Source organism: Mirounga leonina, unplaced genomic scaffold (assembly GCF_011800145.1).
Source record: "Mirounga leonina isolate KUSES-001 unplaced genomic scaffold, KU_Mleo_1.0 Mir_129, whole genome shotgun sequence".
Taxonomy (NCBI): Eukaryota; Metazoa; Chordata; class Mammalia; order Carnivora; family Phocidae; genus Mirounga; species Mirounga leonina.
In genome coordinates, this window is record NW_023270323.1 from 40,073,479 (window position 1) to 40,084,332 (window position 10,854).

Sequence of the window (10,854 nt, forward strand, 5' to 3'; positions counted from 1 at the left end):
GAGAGCTCACTGAGAAAGTACCCAAAGGAAGTGCAGGAACTGGTTGTGTGGTCAAGGCAAGGAGGGGTGTGTTGGGGAGAGATTCAGGAAGAGGACAGAGTTTCAGACAGTGCAAGGGTTCTGGTGCGGTCGTGGCCCCGGGGTGCTGAAGGAGAAGCAAGGAGTGGAGCAGCAGTGGGGGATGGGAGCAGAAGATGAGGTCTGCCATGTCTTGGGGAGGAGGGGGCAAATCGTGGGGATGCTTGTGGATCCTAGCAAGGGCTATGGCTCCCTTCTGAGGGTTAAGAAGCCACTGGAAGTTTCTGAGCAGAGGATTGACATAATCCCACTTGTATTTTAACAAGTTCATTCTGGCTAACATGTAGAGAGTAGACAGAAGAGGCCAGGATGGAAGCTGGGAGGCCAATTAGGAGGTCACGCAATAATCCAAGTGAGAGAAGAGAGTGATGTGGACCAAGGCAGTGGCAGTGAGGGTGGTGAGAGCAGTCAAATTCTGGAAATAGTTTGAAAGTTGAACCAATAGGATTTTCTGAGAGTCTGAATGTCAGTTACAAGGAGCGAGGAGTCAAGGGTGGCTCCTAGGTTTTTGGCCTGAAATATTGAGAGATGGTTTCCATTGACTGAGACAGGGAAGCTGTGGGTGGGGTATTTCAAGGGGGTGATTGGAAGTTCTGTGTGGACATGTTGAGTTCATGGTGTCCGCGGCACATCCAAGTCGAGATGTTGAGTGAATGATAATTGGACATCAGTGTGGGAGTCAGAAGCAAAAAGATGGTACCAAAGCAAGGAGATCATAGAGGGAGTGAATAGAAATAAAAAAGGAAAAAGTATCCACTAGTGTTTGTTGAATGAAGCACAGCAGAGCTTGGGTCACGCCACCAGACACAGGAGTGTGTCCCTATTGGCTTAGGCCACATCTACTTCCATGTCCCCAGAGCACCCACCTGTGGCGTGTTACTGATCCTTAGAAGCCCCCACCCTTGGAGCATCAGAAAATGTTTCAGAATCATACATACAGAGATTTTCAAATTTAAACAATACTTCTATCCAAATCTTATAATTTTCAAGAAAGATAAAGGAGAGGTTGACAGTTGATAATAGGTTTTGTAAATGAGTCGCCACAGACCTGCTCTCAGTCAAGCTGCACACACAGCCCTCTCAAGCATTTCAAACAGGGTCCTGCCTTTTATCGGTGCACCTGTCCCTTGAAGTGTCACCTGTCCCCAGGTGTAGATACTCAAAGGTCATCCGCTCACAGCGCCCCTGGGGAATGTCACTTGCCAAGCTGCCCGTCAAGGCCCTCTCTGCCTGGGAAGAAGATGAGGACAGAGCAGGGATGGAGGGAGCAGAACGTTCCCTGCTGCCATCACCCTGGCTGTCCCCCAGCACCATGGGGACCCCAGCCTGTCCCCGAAGCCTCTCCCTTCTGGTCACACGCAGATGGAAACACGCCGCTGCAGGAAGACATTAAAGAAAAGAAGTACCTTTTCCAAACTTGCTCTAATTTGGAAACCTTTTTTAAACCACCTGGGCGTAGTGGAAAGAACACCGCTCCGAGGGGCCCTCCGCCCGGGTGCTGCCATGACCTGGCCAGGTGGCTTTGGGAGTGTGCTGAACCTCCTTGTATCTCGGTCCCCTCACTCATGACACGGGAATCCAAATGTCCCATGCCGTTACTCTGAGGATGAAAGGACAAAAAAGAACTTCACAAAATGAGGTCTTGTTTTATTGTGTGTTAGGTTAACAACATAGCCCTTAGTTATTATTACTGCTGTCGACTTTCTTGTTCTTGTTCTTGAATTGACTCTGTGCCGAGTCGCTCTGTGATCGTGGGCAAGTCAGTTCCCTTCTCCAAGCCCTGAGCTCCTGCCCTCTGGGGCGCTCATGGGTCCCACAGCCGGGGGCGAAGGGCACCCCCTTCCAGGGTCTGAGACTGGGGCAAACCTGCAGTGGCACATTCAGGTGGCCCAGCGGCTGATGAGGTGCGTGTGTGGGCCACAGGAAGGTGCCGTCACAAGGCCTTGTCACCTCTTGCTCTATCTCCCTTTCCCGCTGGAAGAAGGGTATCTTCTGCGTTTCCCCCCACGTCCCCCTTGCACCCTGGATGCCTGGAGGAGCTATACAAAGTGCTCCGAACATCCTATCCTGGTGGTGTTCCTGTCTATAATTTCAAGAAAACAATCACATCTCATCAATTTATTCCAGGAAACAGGTTCCATGATAAACAAAAAGGCCCAGCCTTCTGAGAGTCTCGGTTTACAGTGTTTTAGGGTCTTGCTCATGGTTAAATTTCCCCTGCCGATAACTGTCTTGGCATCCCAGTCTCCTGTTGCATGCGGACGCATTACCTGAGACTGGGCGTAGCTTGCCAGGTTAGGAGGGAATTGCTCATGGGCAGCCATGGGAACCATTGGGTGCCTGGGGCTGTGTCAGCATGGGAAGAGAAAGCAGAGGAAGGAGGAGGAAGGAGAGTCCTGGGCTACGGGCCAGGAGCAGACCCAACTGAGGCAGCCAGCAACCCAGGCAAGCTAATCATCTGGCCCCTGACTCAGGTGGAAATAGTATTTGACTGCCAGTATCAGAGACCTGACCATGACACCTTCAGCAAGAGATTCAGTCCTTTCTCACATGACAGTCTAGACAGCTTGTATAGTGGCTCCACAAACTCATTAGGGACCCAAGCTCCTTGCAGCTTTCTGCTCCACTGTCCTAGTTCATTGCTTCTATCCTTCAAGGTTGCCTCATGATCCAACATGGCTGCTGGGAGCTCCAGCCATTACATTCCCATCCCAGGCAACAGGAAGGAGGAACCAAGGAAGGGCAAAAAGAGTATGCACACCCTCTACTAGTTACAGAGCCCTCCCAGAAGTCCCATACAGCAACTCTGCTTACATCTCAATGGCCAGAGCTCAGCCACACAGCCGCTCCTGACTACAGAGGAGGCTGGGTTACACATGAAGACACTGAGAGTGGTTTGCAGGAAAGGGGAGAATGAGGACTGTTAGTATCAGCTCAGCCTCCGGCTTCCTGTCCTGAGCAATTCTTCTCTGGCCCCAAACTTGCACACCCACCTAGCAAAAATACACATCGTGAAGCATCATAGTTACTTCTGAAAGATTGTTTCCAACCATGTTAGATTATACTCTCCTCCAGAGGAATTCTAGTAAACTGAGCTTGCTCCATGTTGCTACATCTCCAAGGATGCTTTAGCTTAACAGCAATGTTGAAACTCTCTTCAAAAACCAGTGGTCTGAGAAGTTACCTGGCAGGTGCCCTCAGAAGTCTCAGAAGACGTAGGTCCTAGTCTTAGCAATAACACTGTCCAGACCCTTCATTCATTCATTCACCGAATATATGTTGAACATCTAACCTGCCCGAGACTTTGTGCTAGGTCTTGTGGACCCAAGAACCAACACATGTGATGTCACTGCCCTCACGATGCTCACAGTCTAGTGGGGCTTTTAGAAAATTCACAGGTACCTATAATGTATGGTGGGGATGTGCTGAGGCACCAAGTGTGAGGCTTCCGGGTAGTTCACTAACAGCATCCTTGTTGACCTTACCTGGAAGTGTCACAGAAGCTTCCACAGAGGCGACCTCCAAGTTGAGAGCCAAAGGTCAAGCAGAGGTTTTTCCAAGTGTGACTAATAAAGAAGTCGCAAGATCAGAGGATGAAAGGTCCTTCTAGCCAGAATGCAGAGAATGAATTGGAGAGGGACCAGTGTAGAGGCTGGGAGACCCATGATGAGGCTGTAGCTTCTTCCAGGAGAGCAGAAGAGAGGCAGAGACAGCTGGATGGAGAGAAGAGAAGGCACGCAAGAGCCATTCTGGAGGTGGCAGCGAGAGAACTTGGTGACTGGTTGATGGTGAGGATCAGTTGGGGGATCAGTTGGGGACTCAAACATGATGGCGAGTTTCTGGCTTCAGAAACTCCAGATGGTGAGGTGTGGTGGAGCTGTAGATCACAGGGGGCCAGGCCAGGACCTGTGGCCCAAGCCCGCACCCTGGAAGGCCTGTTGCAGCACGAGGAGCCCAGCCCGCACAGCCCGGCTCCCCTATGCCCTCCCACAGGACCAGCCGCCCCAGCAGTGGAGCATGACCTCCTCAGAACTGACCAGCGCCAGAGGCCTGCACGACCCTGAGAGAAGCTCGGAGCTGTTTGGGCAGGGAAATCTGGGGTCCTGGAACATAAGTATGGTTCGGGGCTTGGCATGGGCTTTGGGTGGACCTGTCCCTGTGGGAAAGGGCCCAGCCAGAAGACAGCGGGAGGGAAGGGTTTCAAGTGTCCCTAGGGCGGGAGCCCAGGACAGTCTAAGGGCAGCACTGCAGGGAATGAGTCAGGCAGGGGGGCGATCCTGGGCTGAGTTCTGGGCAGGCTGTGCTTGAAGGACCCGTGGAGGTGACCAGAAGGCCGTCAGAGATGTAGATGTCATTCTGGACCACAGAAAAGAGAGCAGGATTCACAAGTATGTCTTGTCCATTTCTGCCCTCCGTGTCATGTGTGTAAAACAGGACAGGGCTAGGCTGCGTGATGTGTTCCTTGAGCCACCGCTCTGCCCCCACCTTCTCTGTGCCATAACCTAGCTTCCCAGACCTCACCGCCTCGCCCCAGGGCCAGCGCGCCATGAGGGGGCAAAGCATGAGGAAGTCTGTCCCAGGGGCCCAGCCCTAGCCTGATTCACCAAATTCTTGTAATCAGTTTAGTTACACAACAAAATTCAGATCAGAGTGAGGATTAGCAGAGGAAGTTTGCGAGGGCGCTTTGAACTTCACAGATGAAAGCCCCCTCCCCCATTCACACAAAGCAATCCCGAGGTATTAAACGTGACATAAACACATTGCCACCTCCTGGCCCCACTGCGGGCCCCAGGCAGCCGGCTGGGTGATGGGTTGGCATCCCCAATTGCCTGCCCCCCCCATGGCATTCCATCCGGGTCTCCCGGAGGGGGGGAAATGGATTCTGTCCTCAGCCTGCTGCGCCTGGAATTGCAAGCATTCGGTGAGCCGACCCCCCCAGCCTGCCTTCCCCAAGATTCCTGCGCAGCCCAAACTGGGGGGGACAGGCACTTCCCCACGACCTCCCCAGCTCCCTGGGAGCTCAGAGCAGAGGGAAAGAAGGAAAGAAGACGGGGCAGAGGCGGGAGGCAGAACAGCCCTCCTCCTCACGGCCTGCTCTGCTGCTCGCAGGTTATCGTTCCCAGATGGGGACTGTCAGACCCTGTCAGCCTCAGATACACACTGGGAGCACCACATCCGCATTCCTGGAATGTGTAACTGCCTGGCTTCACCTCCGGCGGCCCCCAACTCAATAACATGTCAGGTTCCTTCAGTCTCACCAGAGCTAAAACGCTCTCACCTACTCCCAGGCTTTGCATTCAGAGCACACAGGCACTGTGGCTGTCTAAATATTTAAGCTGGGCTAAGGGGAGCCATATTTCCTCTGGATGGATTACACTGAGTCGTCCGAGCGTGGAGGGTCTCACCTGTTAATGCTGGCTTCGTGACGAGCTGGGGAAGCCAAGGGCCACCAACTGTGCTTATTGGGTTTTAGGACGAATGATCACCAATGCTGTCCCCAGGGGGGGTGGCAAGCTGTGGTACCGGGAGGAAGGAGCAGGGCCATTTGGCTGATTGCTCTTTAGTTGGGGGCCTGGCGGCTTGCACCATAGAGGCCCTGCCAGGCACTGCTGGAGGGATCCTGCGCCCTTCCTTCCCCATTCAACATACCCCATCTGCCATGATAGGAAGCCATGACACGCTACCCCGGTCCTGATATTGCCTCTGAGTTGTGAGGCTCCTTCCACACTGGCAGACCCTTTCTGCTCTGAGTATATTCTCTGACTGATTGGAAACAAATGAGGCTCTTGTTCAAACTACATGGAATCTGCAGACCCCAAGGGCTCCTAGGGGACAGATGAGGGCACCTGGGGCCCAGGGATGCTACGTGACCTGCTCAGGATCACACAACAATTGTGATAAAACTGGGTCTGTGATCTCAGACCTTTGACTCTCTATCCGTTATGGGTTGAATTGTGTCCCCCAAAAGATATGTGGAAGTCCTAACCTCTGGCACCTATGAATATGACCTTATTTGGAAATAGAATCTTTGTCGATGTAATCAAGTTGAGATGAGGTCATCAGGGTGGACCCTAATTCAGTACGACTGGTTTCCTATAAGAGGAGGGAAATGTGGACCCAGCCACACACACAGAGTGAAGATGGCCTTGGGGAGATGAGATGGAGATCAGAGGTAAGCAGTCACAGGCCAAGGAACACCAGCATGAAGTCACCCCAAGCTGGAAGGGACAGGGAAGGGTCCTCCTGTGAGGCTTCGAGACAGGACCTTGATTTCACACTTCCAAACTCCAGGACTATGCGAGCATATATTTCTGTTGCTTTAAGTCATCCAGTTTATGCTATGCTGTCATAGCAGCCCCAGGAAAGCAACACACCATCCAGTAGCATTTCTGATACAAGAACTGGGTGAAATTCTGGATGAAAATGTCATTCCTTGGAAGCTAATGAGAGATGGCTCAATTACAGGTTTAGGACTTCAGAATACCTAGCAGGTCATGTGCAAGGCATCTTTCGGAAGGACCCCAGACTCTGTGCCTTCTCTTATCCTGAGACATGCCTTCCATCAAGGCCCAATGATATGGGCTCTTTATCAATGTTTAAACTTTATGAGTTGACGTAAAATCAGGGGGACTTTCCTTCTAAATCCTTCTCTAGGCTGCCCAACATATAACATTGATCATTTGCATTTAAGTGGCCTACCCATCTGAAGAATTTCAAGGCACTTACCAAACTCTGTGACCCATGGGGAGTGGCCTCTGGGGTTAGGAATTTCTAGTTTACATCTGCCCTCTGACCTCACCCTGCCCCAGTGACTCCATTAACCTGAATCATTTAGTTCAGTGGATTCAGTAAAGATAAGAGCTAGTGTAGGCTCTAGGCTTAGGGCTCAGGCTTAGGGCTGACTGTGGGTTGTGGATTTGGGCAAATGGGTGCTTTGCAATTAACCTTAATGTTTATCCTAATTCTCAAGAGATGGAGATTATGAGCTGGCAATTTTCTGAGAATCCACTGGCCAACTCCTTGAGTATGTGATGATATTGCTCACAAGGCATCAGTTGGTGGTTTGCATCCAAGGATGGCTGTGTTCATGCCCTAAAACCCAACAAAACCAATCCAAGAGAACCCTTAAGCCTGCTGCCTTCTGTTAACCTCAGACATTGGCTGAGATTGGTTGCCCAAACCCCAAATCTCCTGGTTGCATAACTTTGGGAGTGACTGTCCCAATAAACATGTTCCATTTAATTGCCTCACTGCTCTTCACTGAAGCTTCTTGTTTACTATGGAATTCCTAGGAATCTAAACATGTCAAGGGACTGTTCTCCCTGCCCCTCAAGGCACAAGTTGAACTAAGTGGAACCATACCTTTGCTTTCTTCCCAAACCAACGGGTGGAACCAATTTAAAACCTCATGATCATGCAATGCATGTGCAGAAACTCCCCCATGTGTTTTAATGTTTCTCCCAAGAAAGACATAATGTTCTTGCCTGAGTTTTTTATCTACTGAAGACAAGAACCACACTCCAAGGGCAATTGGCCTAAACAATTGGCCACTGCTTAAATCGATTATGGTACCCCTGTGCAGCCACAGAAAGTCATGCTTTGGAAGCAAATTTAATGACATGGGAAAATGTTTATGGTCTTCTATTAAGTGAAAAAAGCTGCATACAAAACAGAATGTACAGTATGAAAACAATGATGTAAAAGTTACATATATACCCATAGAAAATCTGAAAGGCTGTACTCCAAAATGTAGACACTGATAATCTACTCAGGGCTGTGGAAGTGCAATGGTCTGGTTCTGCAAGGCACAAGGGCATACCCTTGAGAGAACAAGCCGTGGCTGACATCTTGGCTCAGGGCTGTGCCTGCTGGGAAGGTCCATCTTTTTCTAATCATGCATGGCACCAGATAGACTGGCATTGGATCCAGGGATTATGGGTGAGCCTAGATTTTCTTCTCTGCTTTTTCATGTTTTGCAAAAGTTCTTCCATGAGGATGTGTTCTTTTGTGCCAAGTTAAAAAAAAATTATATAGAATACAACCAATTTTTAAAAGGTAGTTGGTAGAAATATGAAATATGAAATATCCACTGACTGGATATTTGATGATATTAAGGAATTATTTTTAAGTATGCTAGTAATGTTGTTACACTTTTAAAAGACTCATTAGCTTTCAGAGATGCAAACTGAAATGTATGTAGATGAAATTATATGATGTCTGGATTTACTTCAAAATAATATGAGAAGGAGTTAAGTGGGTAGGAGTATACAGAAAAAAAGATCATGAATTATTCATTGTTAAAGCTGAGTGCTAGGTACATGGGGGTTTGTCCATTTTTGCATATGTTTTAAATTGCCATAATACAAAGTTAAAATAAAAACAGAAAACTGGTCTAAGTCATGTGGCTGAGACTCACCTGAATTTTTCCTTGTCTTTGCTTTTGATAGGATTGTGCAGACCCACAGCCTTCCTGCATATGTCTTCCCATATGGGGGGTATGGTGGCTAATGAGGGTATGATGCCATGAGGCCAAGAAGGAAAACAACAGGACACATGCCACACACCCACTTCTGCCAAAACCACCAGGATTTGGCAGAGTAATGACATTTCACCATCACAGCTGAAGATAGGCAAATAGATTCCATAAACTGGATTGTGATGAGTTTACAATAGCCATCACATGTCTAACAGGCTTAATTATGCAAAGATGGGGAACCAACAAGTCTTCATCTCCACTGAGACAAAATAAAAAGGAAAAGGATTAATTTACAGTAGAACATTTGGCTGCATGGAAAAACTAAGTACTAGTAAGAAAATGTTAAATACCCACAGGGTTATTGTGTGATCTAAGAATGCTTTCAGCTGCCATAAATACATTTGTCATTAGTTAACAAGTAGTCAACAGTTGGTCTCGGGGTTGGTTCTGCAGCCAGTGATAATATCAAGAAGCCAGGGGCCTTCTTCCTTGTTTTTGTCTTTTTAAGCAGACTTTTCTTTTTTTTAATGAACATGTTGTCTCATGGTTACAAGATTGCTGCAGGACCTCCAGAACATCACAGTTTCATGTGACCAAGTCCAAAGGCAAGGAGCAGAGGGAGGAGAGGGGGGAAAAAAATCTCTGGTATAGTTCTTTTTCTCTTCCTTCCTCCCTTCCTTCCTTTCTATCACTCTCTCCCTTCCTTCCTTCCTTCCTTCCTTCCTTCCTTCCTTCCTTCCTTCCTCCCTCCCTCCCTCTCTCTCTTTCTCTTTTTCTCTCTCTCTCTCTTTCTCTCCTTTTTTCTTTCCTTCTCCTGTCCAAAAACCGCTCAGCACACTTGCCTGTGTATCTTACTGGATGGTACTTTGTTGCCTGCTCCCCCCCACCAGCTGCAAGGACACGAGGAAAATGAGTATCTGGCTCTTTAAGGCGCAACAGGACAGATGAAAAGGATTGAGAGCGGCTTCTGTGCAGCCCACCAACTGGCTACTTTCACTTGGAGAGAGCAGCCACCAGGTGGAGAACTCAAGGCTATTCTGCTGAGGGACAGGACACCCCAGGAGGAACAGTGGCTTCCACAGTTACAGAAGAGAGCTATGTACTGTATCTTTCCTCATTACTGAAGCGGTTTTTACTCATTCTAAAAAAATTGAACCAATGCAGGAAATTACCTATAACTACATTATCCAAAGAAATGCATTGATAACATTTTAGTGTCACGAGGAGCTTTTACTGGAACTCGATCTTCTTTATTGGGTAACTGAGGCCAAGTAGAGACAGATAAGGTCCTCATCCAAGGCCTTCCAGGTCTGTCATAGATTTGTGAGTCAAAGTACAAGGCTCTCTCTTGACCTCTAACACTCCTCAGGAACAGAGAGAGGATTCGGATAGAGTTTATCAATTAGGTATTGCTGCATAACAAACCACCCAGCACCTAGTTACTTACAACAAAAACTCTTCATTATTGCTGGTGATGCTGTAGGTCAGGAATCTGGGCAGGGCTCAGCATGAAGACTCTTCTTCCCATGGTGTTAGCTAGTTCATTCTTGCAGATGCATTCAGCTGACGGTGCATCTGGGCTGGAAGGTCCAAAATGGCGTCACCCAGCTGTTTGGGACCTCAGTGCTGCCTATCAGCTGGGATGCCTTGGATCTTCTCCCTGTGGCCTCTCTGGATTCATTCCGTCTGGTTCTCTAGGGCCTCTCTCTCCAGCAGAGCCTCAAGCTCCCTGCATGATGGTTGCTTTCCCCAAGTGAAAGCAGAAGCTAAAAAGCATCTTAAGGCCTGGCCTTGGAAGTTCTAGATGTGGTTTCCACCATATTCTAATTGGTTGGAGCAAGTTACCAAGTGCAGCCCAGATTCAAGGGGAGGGAAAGGGCAGGCTGGATGGGAGATATTGTTGTAGCCATCACGGAACAAGTTGCCACATACGGCAGAAGATCTGCTCAAGATTAGAGAAATTTAAACACACATGCACATGCACACACACAAATGCACTAATTCACAACTGAAAACTGTTTCACCTTCGGCAGCTGTCTATTTACATTAACTGTGATACTCTGTAATTCTTTTCAAATAAGAGCTTTCGGGTTTGTTGAGGAATCTCTGTCCATCTGTCATCATCAACCATTGATGAGAGTATAGTACTTAACAGCACTAACCTCAGAGTCAGAATTCCCAGATTCAATCCCAGGTCCCCCACATTTAGCCCTGTGGTGCGGGGTCAGTTCATCTTTGCCCTTTTTGTAAATTGGGGGTAATGCTGCCTACCTCCAAGGGGGTTGTGAGGACTACGTGAG